The following is a 15,106-nucleotide window of genomic DNA, read 5'->3' as shown; positions in this document are numbered from 1 at the left end:
AAAATAACTTTTTTTATTGAACAAATGAAAATTTTGTAACAAACGAATTTTTTTGGTGATAAAAGTTTAAAATTTTGGAAGCAATTCAAAAAACTCTAACAAAAGAAAAACGTTTTCGGTACACGTTTTCCAAACGTTTTTTGTCTTTGCGTGTATGCATGTCAAATTTGGTTGAAATCGGTTCAGATTTCTATATAGCTTCCATATATATGTTTTTCCGATTTGGGCAAAAATTGCTAAAATACCCACATTTTGCTTATAAAATCGCACTGCTAAGTTGAATACTTGAAATTTTCCTTTATATCTAATACATATCTATCGACCGATAAATCATAAATACACTATTGCGAAGTTGCCTCAAAATTCGTTCAAATTAAAATGTTTCCCATATTTTTATACCCTCCACCACAGGATGGGGGGGTATATTAACTTGTCATTGCGTAACACATCGAAATATTGCTCTAAGACCCCATAAAGTATATATTTTCGGGTCGTGGTGAAATTCTGAGTCGATCTAAGCATGTCCGTCCCTCCGTCTGTTGAAATCACAAGTAGTTGTTATTGATGTTGGTCGGATGGTATTGCAAATGGGCCATATCGGTCCACTTTTACGTATAGCCCCCATATAAACGGGCCCCAGATTTGGCTTGCAGAGCCTCTAAGACAAGCATATTTCATCCGATCTGGCTGAAAATTGGTACATGGTGTTGGTATATGGTCTCTAATAACCATGCAAAAATTGGTCCATATCGGTCCATAATTATATATAGCCCCCATATAAACCGATCCCCAGATTTGACCTACGGAGCCTCTTAGAGGAGCAACCTTCATCTGATACGGTTGAAATTTGGTACGTGGTGTTAGTATATAGTCTCTAACAACCATGCAAAAATTGGTCGAAAACGGTCCATAATTATAAAGGGTGATTCTTTTGAGGTTAGGATTTTCATGCATTAGTATTTGACAGATCACGTGGGATTTCAGACATGGTGTCAAAGAGAAAGATGCTCAGTATGCTTTGACATTTCATCATGAATAGCCGAACGATCTGCCACAACGTCGAATTTTCAGTGAATGGGCCCTAGAAAAGTTGGCAGAAAATCCGCTTTTTTATCGACAAATTTTGTTCAGCGATGAGGCTCATTTCTGGTTGAATGGCTACGTAAATAAGCAAAATTGCCGCATTTGGAGTGAAGAGCAACCAGAAGCCGTTCAAGAACTGCCCATGCATCCCGAAAAATGCACTGTTTGGTGTGGTTTGTACGCTGATGGAATCATTGGACCGTATTTTTTCAAAGATGCTGTTGGACGCAACGTTACGGTGAATGGCGATCGCTATCGTTCGATGCTAACAAACTTTTTGTTGCCAAAAATGGAAGAACTGAACTTGGTTGACATGTGGTTTCAACAAGATGGCGCTACATGCCACACAGCTCGCGATTCTATGGCCATTTTGAGGGAAAACTTCGGAGAACAATTCATCTCAAGAAATGGACCGGTAAGTTGGCCACCAAGATCATGCGATTTGACGCCTTTAGACTATTTTTTGTGGGGCTACGTCAAGTCTAAAGTCTACAGAAATAAGCCAGCAACTATTCCAGCTTTGGAAGACAACATTTCCGAAGAAATTCGGGCTATTCCGGCCGAAATGCTCGAAAAAGTTGCCCAAAATTGGACTTTCCGAATGGACCACCTAAGACGCAGCCGCGGTCAACATTTAAATGAAATTATCTTCAAAAAGTAAATGTCATGGACCAATCTAACGTTTCAAATAAAGAACCGATGAGATTTTGCAAATTTTATGCGTTTTTTTTTAAAAAAAAGTTATCAAGCTCTTAACAAATCACCCTTTATATAGCCCCCATGTAAACCGAACCCAGATTTGACCTCCCGAGCCTCTTGCAGGAGCATAATTTATCCGATCCGGTTTAAATTTGGTACGTGGTGTTAGTATATGGCCTCTAACAACCATGCAAAAATTGGTCCATATCGGTCCATAATTATATATAGCTCCCATATAAACCGATCCCCAGATTTGACCTCCGGAGCCTCTTGGAGGAGCAAAATTCATCCGATCCGGTTGAAATTTAGTACGTGGTCTAAGTATACGGTCTCTAACACCCATGCAAAAATTGGTCCATGTCGGTCCATAATTATATATAGCCCCCATATAAACCGATCCCCAGATTTGACCTCCGGAGCCTCTTGGAGGGGAAAAATTCATCCGATCCGGTTGAAATTTGGTACCTGATGTTAGTATACGGTCTTTAACAACCATGCAAAAATTGGTCCATATCGGTCCATAATTATATATAGCCCCCATATAAACCGATCCCCAGATTTGACCTCCGGAGCCTCTTGGAGGGGCAAAATTCATCCGATCCTGTTGAAATTTGGTACCTGATGTTAGTATACGGCCTCTAACAACCATGCAAAAATTGGTCCATATCGGTTCATAATTATATATAGCACCCATATAAACCGATCCCCAGATTTGAACTCCGGAGCCCCTTGGAGGAGCAAAATTCATCCGATCCAATTGAAATTTAGTACGTGGTGTTAGTATATAGTCTCTAACAACCATGCAAAAATTGGTCCATATCGGTTCATAATTATATATAGCTCCCATATAAACCGATCCCCAGATTTGACCTAAGGAGCCTCTTGGAGGAGCGAAATTCATCCGATCCAGTTGAAATTTGGTACATGGTGTTAGTATATGGTATCTAACAACCATGCAAAAATTGGTCCATATCGGTCCATAATTATATATAGCAAAAGTCATCCGATGCGGTTGAAATTTGGTACATTTTGTCAATATATGGCCTCTAACAGCCATGTAAAAATTGGTCAATATCGGTCTTTAGTTATATATAGCCGATGACTTATTACACAAAAATTGGTCCATATCGCCAAAAATAATCTACCAAAACTTTATTTCCATAGAAAATTTTGTCAAATTTTATTACTATAGAAAGTTGTGTCAAAATTTCATTTCTATAGAAAGTTTTGTCAAACGTTTATTTCTATAGAAATGTTTGTCAAAATTTTATTTCCATTGAAAGTTTTGTCAAAATTTTATTTTTATAGAAAATTTTGTAAAAAATTTATTTCTGTAGAAAATTTTGTCAACATTTTATTTCTATACAAAATTTTGTCAACATTTTACTTCCATAGAAAATTTTGTCAACATTTTATTTCTATAGAAACTTTTGTTAAGTTTTTATTTCTATAGAAAATTTTGTCAAAATTTTATTTCTATAGAAAATTTTGTCAAGTTTTCATTTCTATAGAAAATTTTGTCAAACTATATTATATACGTATTTAATCGGCCTTTTTTTGTTTAATATATACCCCTTATGGGCTAACTTACAATTTAGAAGACAGTGTTAAAAAGTTTTACGATACCTTGCCATCTTCAAGTGTTATCGCAACCCAAGTAATTCGATTGTGGATGACAGCCTTTAGTTGAAGTTCCTACGCAATCCATGGTGGAGGGTACATAAGATTCGGCCTGGCCGAACTTACGGCCATATATACTTGTTTTCTACTAACATAGTGTACCATCCCAGGGCGTTAGCCGACTTAAATTTTATGTCTATAGATTATAAATTTTGTTCAAATGGATTCAGATTTAACTGTATGTATTTGGGACAAAAACCTTTATATATAGCACCCAACACATTTAACGGATTTGATATAGTATCGAAAATGCGGATTTACAAATTGGTGCAGGGTATAATATAGTCGGCCCCGCCCGACTTAAGTCTTTTCTTACTTGTTTTATTTTAAATTTATCAACACAACCATCTTCCAAAGGCAAAATGTTACTTTTTCACGGAAAACATGCAGCATGTTTTTCGAAGCCATGTTCTTTTCTCGGAAATTATGTATGTTTGACGAGAAAAGAATATTTTTGCGACGAAAATGTTACATGGTCGCTGTGAAAAAGTAACATGGTGCTCTTGAAACATGTTTGAGGTGATCATATTCCTTCTCTGGGTGTAGACATCTCTTGAAAGATATCTCTCAACCATAGGATGGGGGCTATACTAACGGTGTCATTCCGTTTGTAATCACGGTTTCCACTCAAGCCAAAAAAACTACCAAACAAAAAAATCTTATTTTGCGAAATTTCATTTGATTTGATATATCAAAAATGTTGTTGTCAAAAATTTATTTCTATAGAAAATTCTGTACAATATTATTTCTATAGAAAATTTTATCCAATAGAAAATTTATGAATTAGTCTTAGTAATACTTTACAAAATCTGCCAAAACGTCAGGGTGTAAGACGATATTAACAGGTCCGTCTGTCTGTCTGTCTGTTGTAATCACGCTACAGTCATCAATCATGGAGCTATCGTGCTGAAATTTCGCACAGAATGGTCTTTTGGCTGCACGCAGGCCAATTTCGAAGACGGACGATATAGCCAGGGTTTGGTATAGCTCCCAGGGTTTGATATAGCTCCCATATAAACCGATCGCCCGATTTGGTGTCTTGGGCTTATAGAAACCGTAGCTTTTACCCAATTTGCCTGAAATTAGAAATCTAGCGGTATTCTAGGACCATAAAGAGGTGTGCCGAAAATGGTGATTATCCGACCTTGTTTTGATATAGCCCTCATATAGACCGATCTCCCGATTTTACTTCTTGGGCTTCTAGAATCCGTTGTTTTTATCTAATTTGGACCGTAAAGAGGTATACAGTTTTTGATATAACCCCCTTTAAACCGGCCCTCCGATTTGGGGTCTAGATTCTAGCCCTACAATTAGATGTGCTGAATATTGTATATATCCCTCCATGTTGTTGGCATAGCCCCCATTAGATCGATCTCCCGATTTAACTCATAGGGTTTCTAGAAATTGTAATTTTTATCGGATTTGCCACAAATTGAAAATATTCTGGCGTTTTAGACCCACAAAAAAGTGTATATGATTTAGTTTTTATCGGTCCATTTGGTAAGGCCTCCATATAGACCGATTTCAAATCAGAATCTGATCTAGCCTTCATAGGTAAAATCTTTACATTTATCTTCGGGAAGCGTATTGGGAAAATATCTGTCATCAAACCCCCCTGAATTTTTCAAAGGAAACTAGTATATTTGATTCATGGTGGTGGGTATTTAAGATTCGGCCCGGCTGAACTTACTGATGTATATACTTGTTCGTAATTAAGCTCAAGGTTCCACCACTCGCTGGTCATCATTTGCAGTTAAATGTTTAAATGTAGAGGCAGCCCGCTGTTTCAGGTTCATTTAGACTATTCAGTCCATTGTGTTACCACAGTGGTGAACTTCTCTCTTACACTGAGTGCTGCCAGATTCCATGTTTAGCTCAATGACAAAGGACCTCCGTTTTATAGCCGAGTCCGAGCGGCGTTTCCCATTGCGGTGAAACCACTTAGAGAAGCTTTGAAATATTACCAGCATTTCTAAAAGGCGATTGCGGTGGCTCGCTTCTACACTGAAAAAAATATTTACGTGATAATAAAAAGTACACAACCTCAATTTTAGGATGCGCAATTTACACACTATTAAGGAAAAATTTAACTTTAATATAATAAACTTTAAAATAATGAAATTTTAATTAAAAGAAAGTTTATATGATTTAAAAAAATCGTCCTTAAATGAACTGAAATATTGAATACATAGATTTAAGATAAAACGCTATTGGCTAAGACTTATTTTGAGGATTTAGCATATTTGGTTTAAAGTTTTTTTTTTGGAATTAAGAATATATAAAATATATAATATTTTTTACTTCGAAGTATCCGTCATAATTTGAAGTTTTAAACTGTCATTTGTTTGTACGTGAATAGCTCTATGAATATACCGGAAAAATAGAATGAAAATTCGATAAATGAGATCTGTATCATAATTTTAATTTTATAGATCTTAGATTTAAAGCATCTTTGGCTCGGATGCCAAAGATCCTTTAAGGATTTAGGTATTAAACCTAAATCCTTAAAGGAAGGTCAAAATCTTTGGATCCAAGTAAATTTTTTTTTGAGTGTACAATAGAACATCAAAACGCATCACATTCACATATGCTTTTCAAATAAAGGGTAATTTTTTGTGGCTATTTTGGAAACACTGAATTAAAAAACTGACGTCCGTATCGTTTGGTCTATAATTTAACCACGAATCGTCTTAAAAATAGTTTAAGGGCCTTGTGGCATCATTGGTGCCTTACTTCTTCAACGATGATGCGAATAGTAACGATGATATCAAACTTTTTTTGCCCAAGATACAAGAGCTTGCCTTGCATGACTTGTAGTTTCAACAAGACGGTGCCACAAAAAAAAATTCATTAAAATTGAGCCAACGAAAATTTTTCATTGATATAACGAAACATTTTCATTACTACAATGAAAATATTCGTTAATAGTACGAAACGTTACGTCGATTAACAGAAAATTCGTCATAATAACGAAAAATTTCGTTATAACAACGAATTTGTTTCATTGGCTCAATATTAATGACACATTTCGTTAATATAACGAAATTTTTTCTATTAGTGTAAAAACGGCGTTATTGAGAGGCTTTTGCAGTTAACACTTTATTTCACATTCACGACCGATCAATTGGCCACCTAGATAGTTTGATTTAACGCCATTAGGCTTGTTTTTGATGGGCTATTTTAAAGCTCATGTCTGTACAAACAAGTCCGCTTGCAACTTCTTACATGGATTTCCCAGTAAAAAAAGCGTCTCCAAAAAAGTAGTGAAAATGTTCTTTTTTGGATCCGGAAGTGGTGTCAAATTGACGCAGAAGCGATGAATTTAACATGGGCTTGTCATAGAACGGATGTCCCACATTTCAACAGCCGCTGCACTGAATTTGCATCACTTCTTAAGATGTGAGGCGAATTAAATGTTTTGGGTGTGAATGGAGAATTTTTGTGATATTTTGACAAATAAATAATTTTTAAAATTGTTTATGATTTTTAATGCATTATAACGCTTGTCTGGAACGTTTGTCATCAAATATTTTCAAAAAGTCGCAATTTTTTTTAGAAAGGATTAAACATTTTTTTTCGAGTAAATTTAAATAATTTGTACCATTTTATTAATTATTAATATGTTTTTAAACTATTTGAAACAAATAAAAATAATTTTCCCTTTAAAAATATGAAAAAGATATGAAAAATTAAAGAACATCTTTGGGAGAGCATTTCTGGAAGTTCTTTTAAAGTTGGGCCTAGAGAAGAACTTCCAAATTTTTTTGCTGGGTTGTTATTAATGTAGGTTAAATGGTGTTGTAAATGGGCCATATCAGGCCACTTTTAGATATAGCCCCCTTATAAGCCGATCAACAGATTAGACTTCCGTAGTCTCTTGGAAGAGCAAATTTTGTCCAATCCGCTTGAATTTTGGTTGGTTTGAAAGTTGGTAAGCGATCTACAATGATTTTACTTCCGGAGCCTCTTGGCAGTGCAAATTTCATCTGATTTATTAGGTTGAAATTGAGCCGATTAAGAAACAAGGGTAATTCGATTGTGGTGACGGCCTTATGTAAACTCAAAAAAAAGTCTACTTGAATCCAAAGATTTTGACCTTCCTTTAAGGATTTTGGTATGGATTCCGAGCCAAAGATGCGGCTTCTTTAAAACAAATAAATTTTTAGCGACCTATCTGGCTTTAAATCTAGGATCAATAAAATTAAAATTAAGATAGTGATTCCATTTATTGAATTTTCATTCACTTTTCGTGATATACTCATAAAGCTATTCAATTACAAACAAATGACACCTTAAAAATCCAAATTATAACGGATACATCAACGTACAAAATGTTTTTTTAATTCCAAAAACACTTTAAACCAAAGATGCTAAATCCTCAAAATAAGTCTTAGCCTATATTTGAAGCGTTTTTTATCTTAAATTTAAAGTTTCAATATTTCAGTTAATTTAAGGACAATTTCTTTAAATCAAAAATGTGTTTCTTTACTTTAAGGAAAATTAGCCTTAGTTCAAAGACATGCGCCTTTAACGGAGGGACGCAAATTTACAAAATTTGTATCCTAAATTTAATGAAAAAAAATTTTGAAGCAAAGATTATAAACTTTATTTTAATTAAAATTTCATCATTTTAAAGAAATGTGTCCTTAATATTTCGTAAATTTCGCATTGTAAAATTTAGTTTGCGAAATCTTCAATATCACGTAAATATTTTTTTCAGTGTAGAATTTTGTACGTAAATCCATGGTTTTGGGTCTTTAATATTTGGCCTGGTCTAACTTTCGGCCGTATGTAACATACTTGTTTTGCTTTCTTGCCAAGTTACAAAAATCATTGCCACGAATTAAAAATGAGATCAAAAGAATAAAAATGGTCCGCCGTAATTGGGCGTGAGTAAACTACTACCCACGTGCACATCACAAATTTGACCCGCAACGCTACACTTTTATGTGGCATTTTATCGCTATTATGAATAGCAAGTTGCCAATTAAATATTTTCCACGAAGTGTGAAAATTTTTTTTCTCAATTCAAAAAGGGTCATTTAGTAGGTCATCCACCCATCCATTGTATTTCATCGTCTATAAGGACAACTGTGAAAATTGTGTTTGTCTGTTGGTCTTTTCTTCATCATCCAGTTACTTATCAAATTAATGCCGAAAGGATGAATAGCCCTTGTCTTGCCATTAGAAATTTAAAGCAAACTGCAAATTCTTAGAACATTATGACCCAATTCTCAACAAGTGACTGCGTTATAATAGGTCTCTGTAAACGACCTATAAAAATACTACGAAGGGACAGATGATGAAGATGGGAATTAATATCAAAACATGCTGCACTAACACCCTCGTTTATTTGCACTTCTTACAAGAGAATTTCATTATTTATGTCCATCTTAAGTTTGCTTGTTCCCTATAAAAGGTACAGGTGCTACGAAGACGTTTTCATTTTGTGTAAATCATTTCAAGATGTCTACATTCAAGCCGATGACAACTGAGAGAAATGTAAGTAATTCGTCCCCCCAAAACACGAAGTCCTGGTTTAAAGGAGTTTGCTTGTGCTTTTTTATAGGATGTTTCAATATTGTAGTTTAGAAATAGGGTTATGTTAAATGATGAGTTTTGTTATTGTAGATAAAATTCTGTAATAAGTAAATACACCGAAGAAGAATACTGTTTTCATAGGTTTCGATGTAAAAAATATATATTTGGAAATCAAACTTTTAACACATTATTTTTAAGTGAAAACATGTAAATAAAGTAGAAAGTCGGGCGTGACCGACTATATCATACCCTAAACCACCCTTACTGAATTAGTAATCATAAGCATTTGTGGGGTAACATTGATATAGGTCTGGGATATAAACCGCAGTTGCATATTTAAGAAAATTAAGGCGTACATGTTTGTAGGTGCTTTGTCTCAATATGACTATAGCTCATAGTCAGTGTTGCCAGGGAAAATGTTCGGTTTTTGTTAAATCTCATAGAAATAAAATTTTGGAAAAAGTTTCTATAAACAAATTTTTTGAGAAAATTTTCTATAGAACTAAAATTTTGATAATAGATAATATAGAAATAAAATTTTGAGAAAAAATTCCATAGAAATAAAATTTTGAGAAAAATTTTTATAGAAATAATATTTTGAAAAAAATTTCTATAGAAATACAATTTTGACAAAATTTTCTATAGATATAAAATGTTGACAAAATTTTGTACAGGAATAAAGTTTTGACTAAAATTTCTATAAAAATAATTGTTTGGTAGATTTTTGGTAATTTGTGGTAATCTTCAATTTTTTTTAGATTTTTTTTTTGCACAAGTGGTAACTGTTGTTACCACACATTGTTAAAAATCAAGCCTTGCCGGCTTCTAATTTCCTCCTCTAGAGCCACCAAAATTTAAAAATTATTACAAATTGTGTTGAGTGAAAATGTCCCTACATTGTGGCCCTACGACCTGCAAGACGCTAAATATTAGAAAAAACTACATATAGGGAATTTCCCCTACTTCTAGCAACACTGGCTGTAGTTGATATTGCACCTATGGGGTTAGTATATCACTAATATTGAGCCCATTATTAAAAAAGAGAAAATCGCTCAATTAGTGTGGCAAAATTTTTCAAAATCGGGCGATACATATATGGGAGCTATATATATATCTGAACCCATTTCGATGAAATTTTGCACATACCGTTAGTACTTTAGAGGACTGGATCTAGCCAACTTTGAGTAAGATCGGTTAATAAATAAGGGTTCTAGGGCCAAATTTGGGAAAATCTATACATATATATGGGAGCTATATCTCAATCTGAACCGATTTCGATGAAATTTTGCACATACAGTTAGTGCTATAGAAAATTACAATTGGGCTACTTTGAGTACTATCGGTTGATAAATAAGGGTTTTCTAGCCAAATTTAGAAAAATCGGGCGGTACATATATATGGGAGCTATAGCTAAATCTGAACCGATTTCGATAATTTTTTGCACATATTATTAGTGCTATAGAAGATTACATTTAGCCAACTTTGAGTAAGATCGGTTGACAAATAAGGGTTTTATGGTCAAAAATAAAAAAACCGGGCGATACATATATATGAGAGCTATATCTAAATCTGAACCGATTTGGATGAAATTTTGCAGACTTGAAGAGCGATGAAAAAGATTACCTTTTGCTAAATTTGATGACAATCGGTTTGTAAAAAAGCGCAACGTGACCCCATTTGTCGAAATCGGGCGATACATATATATGGGAGCTATATCTAAATTTGATCCGACACCTTCCCAAATCAATATCGTTCATCCTCGTGCCCAAAAAACACACTGCACCAAAGTTCATCCAAATCGGTTAATAATTGCGACCGGAATCCTGCGAACAACAAATACATGGACAGACGGACGGACACCAAGCTCTAGATCGACTCAGGAGGTGATTCTGAGTCGATCGGTATTTTATGGGGTCTAAAATCAATATTTCTGGTAGGCACATTTTTTGGCAAATCAAACTTATTACACCCTGACCACTATGTAGTTTAGGGTATAACAATAATGTTCATAAACTAGTATAAATTATTAATAAAGGGTGATTCTTTTGAGGTTAGGATTTTCATGCATTAGTATTTGACAGATCACGTGGGATTTCAGACATGGTGTCAAAGAGAAAGATGCTCAGTATGCTTTGACATTTCATCATGAATAGACTTACTAACGAGCAACGCTTGCAAATCATTGAATTTTATTACCAAAATCAGTGGCAGAAAATCCGCTTTTTTATCGACAAATTTTGTTCAGCGATGAGGCTCATTTCTGGTTGAATGGCTACGTAAATAAGCAAAATTGCCGCATTTGGAGTGAAGAGCAACCAGAAGCCGTTCAAGAACTGCCCATGCATCCCGAAAAATGCACTGTTTGGTGTGGTTTGTACGCTGGTGGAATCATTGGACCGTATTTTTTCAAAGATGCTGTTGGACGCAACGTTACGGTGAATGGCGATCGCTATCGTTCGATGCTAACAAACTTTTTGTTGCCAAAAATGGAAGAACTGAACTTGGTTGACATGTGGTTTCAACAAGATGGCGCTACATGCCACACAGCTCGCGATTCTATGGCCATTTTGAGGGAAAACTTCGGAGAACAATTCATCTCAAGAAATGGACCGGTAAGTTGGCCACCAAGATCATGCGATTTGACGCCTTTAGACTATTTTTTGTGGGGCTACGTCAAGTCTAAAGTCTACAGAAATAAGCCAGCAACTATTCCAGCTTTGGAAGACAACATTTCCGAAGAAATTCGGGCTATTCCGGCCGAAATGCTCGAAAAAGTTGCCCAAAATTGGACTTTCCGAATGGACCACCTAAGACGCAGCCGCGGTCAACATTTAAATGAAATTATCTTCAAAAAGTAAATGTCATGGACCAATCTAACGTTTCAAATAAAGAACCGATGAGATTTTGCAAATTTTATGCGTTTTTTTTAAAAAAAAAAGTTATCAAGCTCTTAACAAATCACCCTTTATGTAGCCCCCATATAAACCGATCACCCGATTTGGCTTGCGGAGCCTCTAAGAGAAGCAAATTTCATCCGATCCGGCTGAAATTTGGTACATGATGTTAGTATATGGTCTGGGAGCCACCGTGGTGCAATGGTTAGCATGCCCGCCTTGCATACACAAGGTTGTGGGTTCGATTCCTGCTACGACCGAACACCAAAAAGTTTTTCAGCGGTGGATTATCCCACCTCAGTAATGCTGGTGACATTTCTGAGGGTTTCAAAGCTTCTCTAAGTGGTTTCACTGGAATGTGGAACGCCGTTCGGACTCGGCTATAAAAAGGAGGTCCCTTGTCATTGAGCTTAACATGGAATCGGGCAGCACTCAGTGATAAGAGAGAAGTTCACCACTGTGGTATCACAATGGACTGAATAGTCTAAGTGAGCCTGATACATCGGGCTGCCACATAACCTAACCTAACCTAACCTAGTATATGGTCTCTAATGACCATGCAAAAATTGGTCCACATCGGTCCATAATTATATATAGCCCCCATATAAACCGATCCCCCGATTTGGCTTGCAGAGAATCAAATTTCATCCGATCCGGCTGAAATTTGGTACATGATGTTAGTATATGGTCTCTAATGACCATGCAAAAATTGGTGCATATCGGTCCATAATTATATATAGCCCCCATATAAACCGATCCCCAGATTTGACCTCCGGAGCCTCTTGGAAGACCAAAATTCATCTGATTCAGTTGAAATTTGGTACGTGATGTTAATATATGGCCTCAAACACCCATGCAAAAATTGGTCGATATCGGTCCATAATTATATATAGGCCCCATATAAACCGGTCCCCAGATTTGACCTCCGGACCACCTTGGAAGAGCAAAATTCTTCCCATTCGGTTGAAATTTGGTACGGGATGTTAGTATATGGTATCCAACAACCATGCAGGAATTGGTTCCTATCAGTCCATAATTATATATAGCTCCCATATAAACCGATCGCCAGATTTGACCTCCGGTGCCTTTTGGAGAAGCAAAAGTCATCCGATCTGGTTGAAATTTGGTACAGGGTGGTAGTATATGATATTTAACAACTATGCCAAAAGTGGTCCATATCAGTCCATAATCATTTATAGCCCCATATAAACCGATCCCGAGATTTGGTTTTAGAGCCTCTCGGAGGAGTAAATGTCATCCGAGTGAGTTGAAATTTGTGGATGACAGTCTTTCGTAGAAGTTTCTACGCAATCCATGGTGGAGGGTACATAAGATTCGGCCTGGCCGAACTTACGGCCGTATATACTTGTTTAAATATAAACATATTTATTCTGTTTCAAGAGTATATATTTTCAGAACTTGCTCAATCACAAAATTGTTTGTTCTAAGCAAACATATTATGTTTCACCCTAAGCATATCTTATTTAAAGGCAACAAAAAGTTTCTAGTTTTGGCCGGGCAACATCTCAGCAAAGAAAGCGTCGCCAAAAAAGTAGTGAAAATGTTCTGTTTGGATCCGGAAGTTGTGCAAAATTGGGGCAGAAGCGATGAATTTAACATGAGCTTGTCATAGGACGGATGTCCACCATTTCAACAGCCGTTGCACTGAGTTTACATCACTTCTTCAGGTATGATCCGAATTCAGTGTTTTGGTTTTAAATTAAAAATATTTTGCGATATTTTACCAAATAAATAATTCTTATAGCTTTTTATGATTTTTAAAGCATTCTAACGTATGTAAGACCTCAAATACTTTCAACAATTTTCAGTTTTTCAGAATAGATTTAGTATTTTTTTTTTGGCAAATTTTTATTATTACTATCGTTTTATTAATTCTTATTCTTTTTTTAACCTATTTGAAACAAAAAAGGTTAAATTTCTCATTAAAAAAAGCAAGTTTTAAAAAATTGAATTTAAAGAACTTCCTGTGTAGTTAAAATGAAGAACATGCCTTAAGAACTAATTCCAATTTTTTTTTGCTGGGATGGAACATTTCAGAGAAAATAATATGATTGCGACAAACACCATACAGGATCTCCATCCATAAATAATATTTTACCCTTGAAACATGTTTGGAGTGGTCATATTCCTACTCTGAGTATATTATTGTGAAACTAATTATTTTTAAAATTATTTTCTTTAATGACTTTTTCAAACCAATGGATAATTGTTTGGTCGCCTATTTATGAATTCAATCGTATCAAGCGTATATGTTTATTTAACTCTTTCGTTTAAATGGACGAGCATAAATAGATGCGTCACTCGGATAATTACTCAAAGGTTTGGACATTTTCAGCGAAGTTATTAATAGGGTATTACTGTTATGCGATTTTCAATCCATGGATGTGGGTACAAAAGAAATAAAATTTTGACAATATTTTCTATGGACATAAAATTTTGAACAAATTTTCAATAGAAATAAAATTTTGACAAAATTTTCAATAGAAATAAAATTTTGAAAAAAATTTCAGTAGAAATAAAATTGTGACAAAATTTTCTATAGAAATAAAATTTTGACAAAATTTTTTATAGAAATAAAATTTTGACAAAAATTTCTATATAAATTAAATTTTGACAAAATTTTCTATATAAATTAAATTTTGACAAAATTTTCTATATAACTAAAATTTTGACAATGTTTTCTATAGAAATAAAATTTTGACAAAGTTTTCTATAGAAATAACATTTTGACAAAATTTTCTATAAAAATAAAATTTTGACAAAATTTTCTATATAAATTAAATTTTGACAAAATTTTCTATATAAATTAAATTTTGACAAAATTTTCTATATAAATTAAATTTTGACAAAGTTTTCTATAGAAATAAAATTTTGACAAAATTTTCTATAGAAATTAAATTTTGACAAAATTTTCTATAGAAATAAAATTTTGACAAAATTTTCTATTGAAATAAAATTTTGTCAAAATTTTCTATAGAAATAAAATTTTTACAAAATCTACTATAGAAATAATATTTTGACAAAATTTTCTATATAAATTAAATTTTGACAATATCTTTTATATAAATTAAATTTTGACAAAATTTTCTATATAAATTAAATTTTGACAAAATTTTCTATATAAATTAAATTAAAATTAGAAATAAAATGTTGACAAAATTTTCTATAGAAACAAAATTTTGACAAAA

This window comes from Haematobia irritans, chromosome 4, assembly GCF_050003625.1.
Source record: "Haematobia irritans isolate KBUSLIRL chromosome 4, ASM5000362v1, whole genome shotgun sequence".
NCBI lineage: Eukaryota > Metazoa > Arthropoda > Insecta > Diptera > Muscidae > Haematobia > Haematobia irritans.
This window is presented reverse-complemented; position numbering follows the sequence as displayed.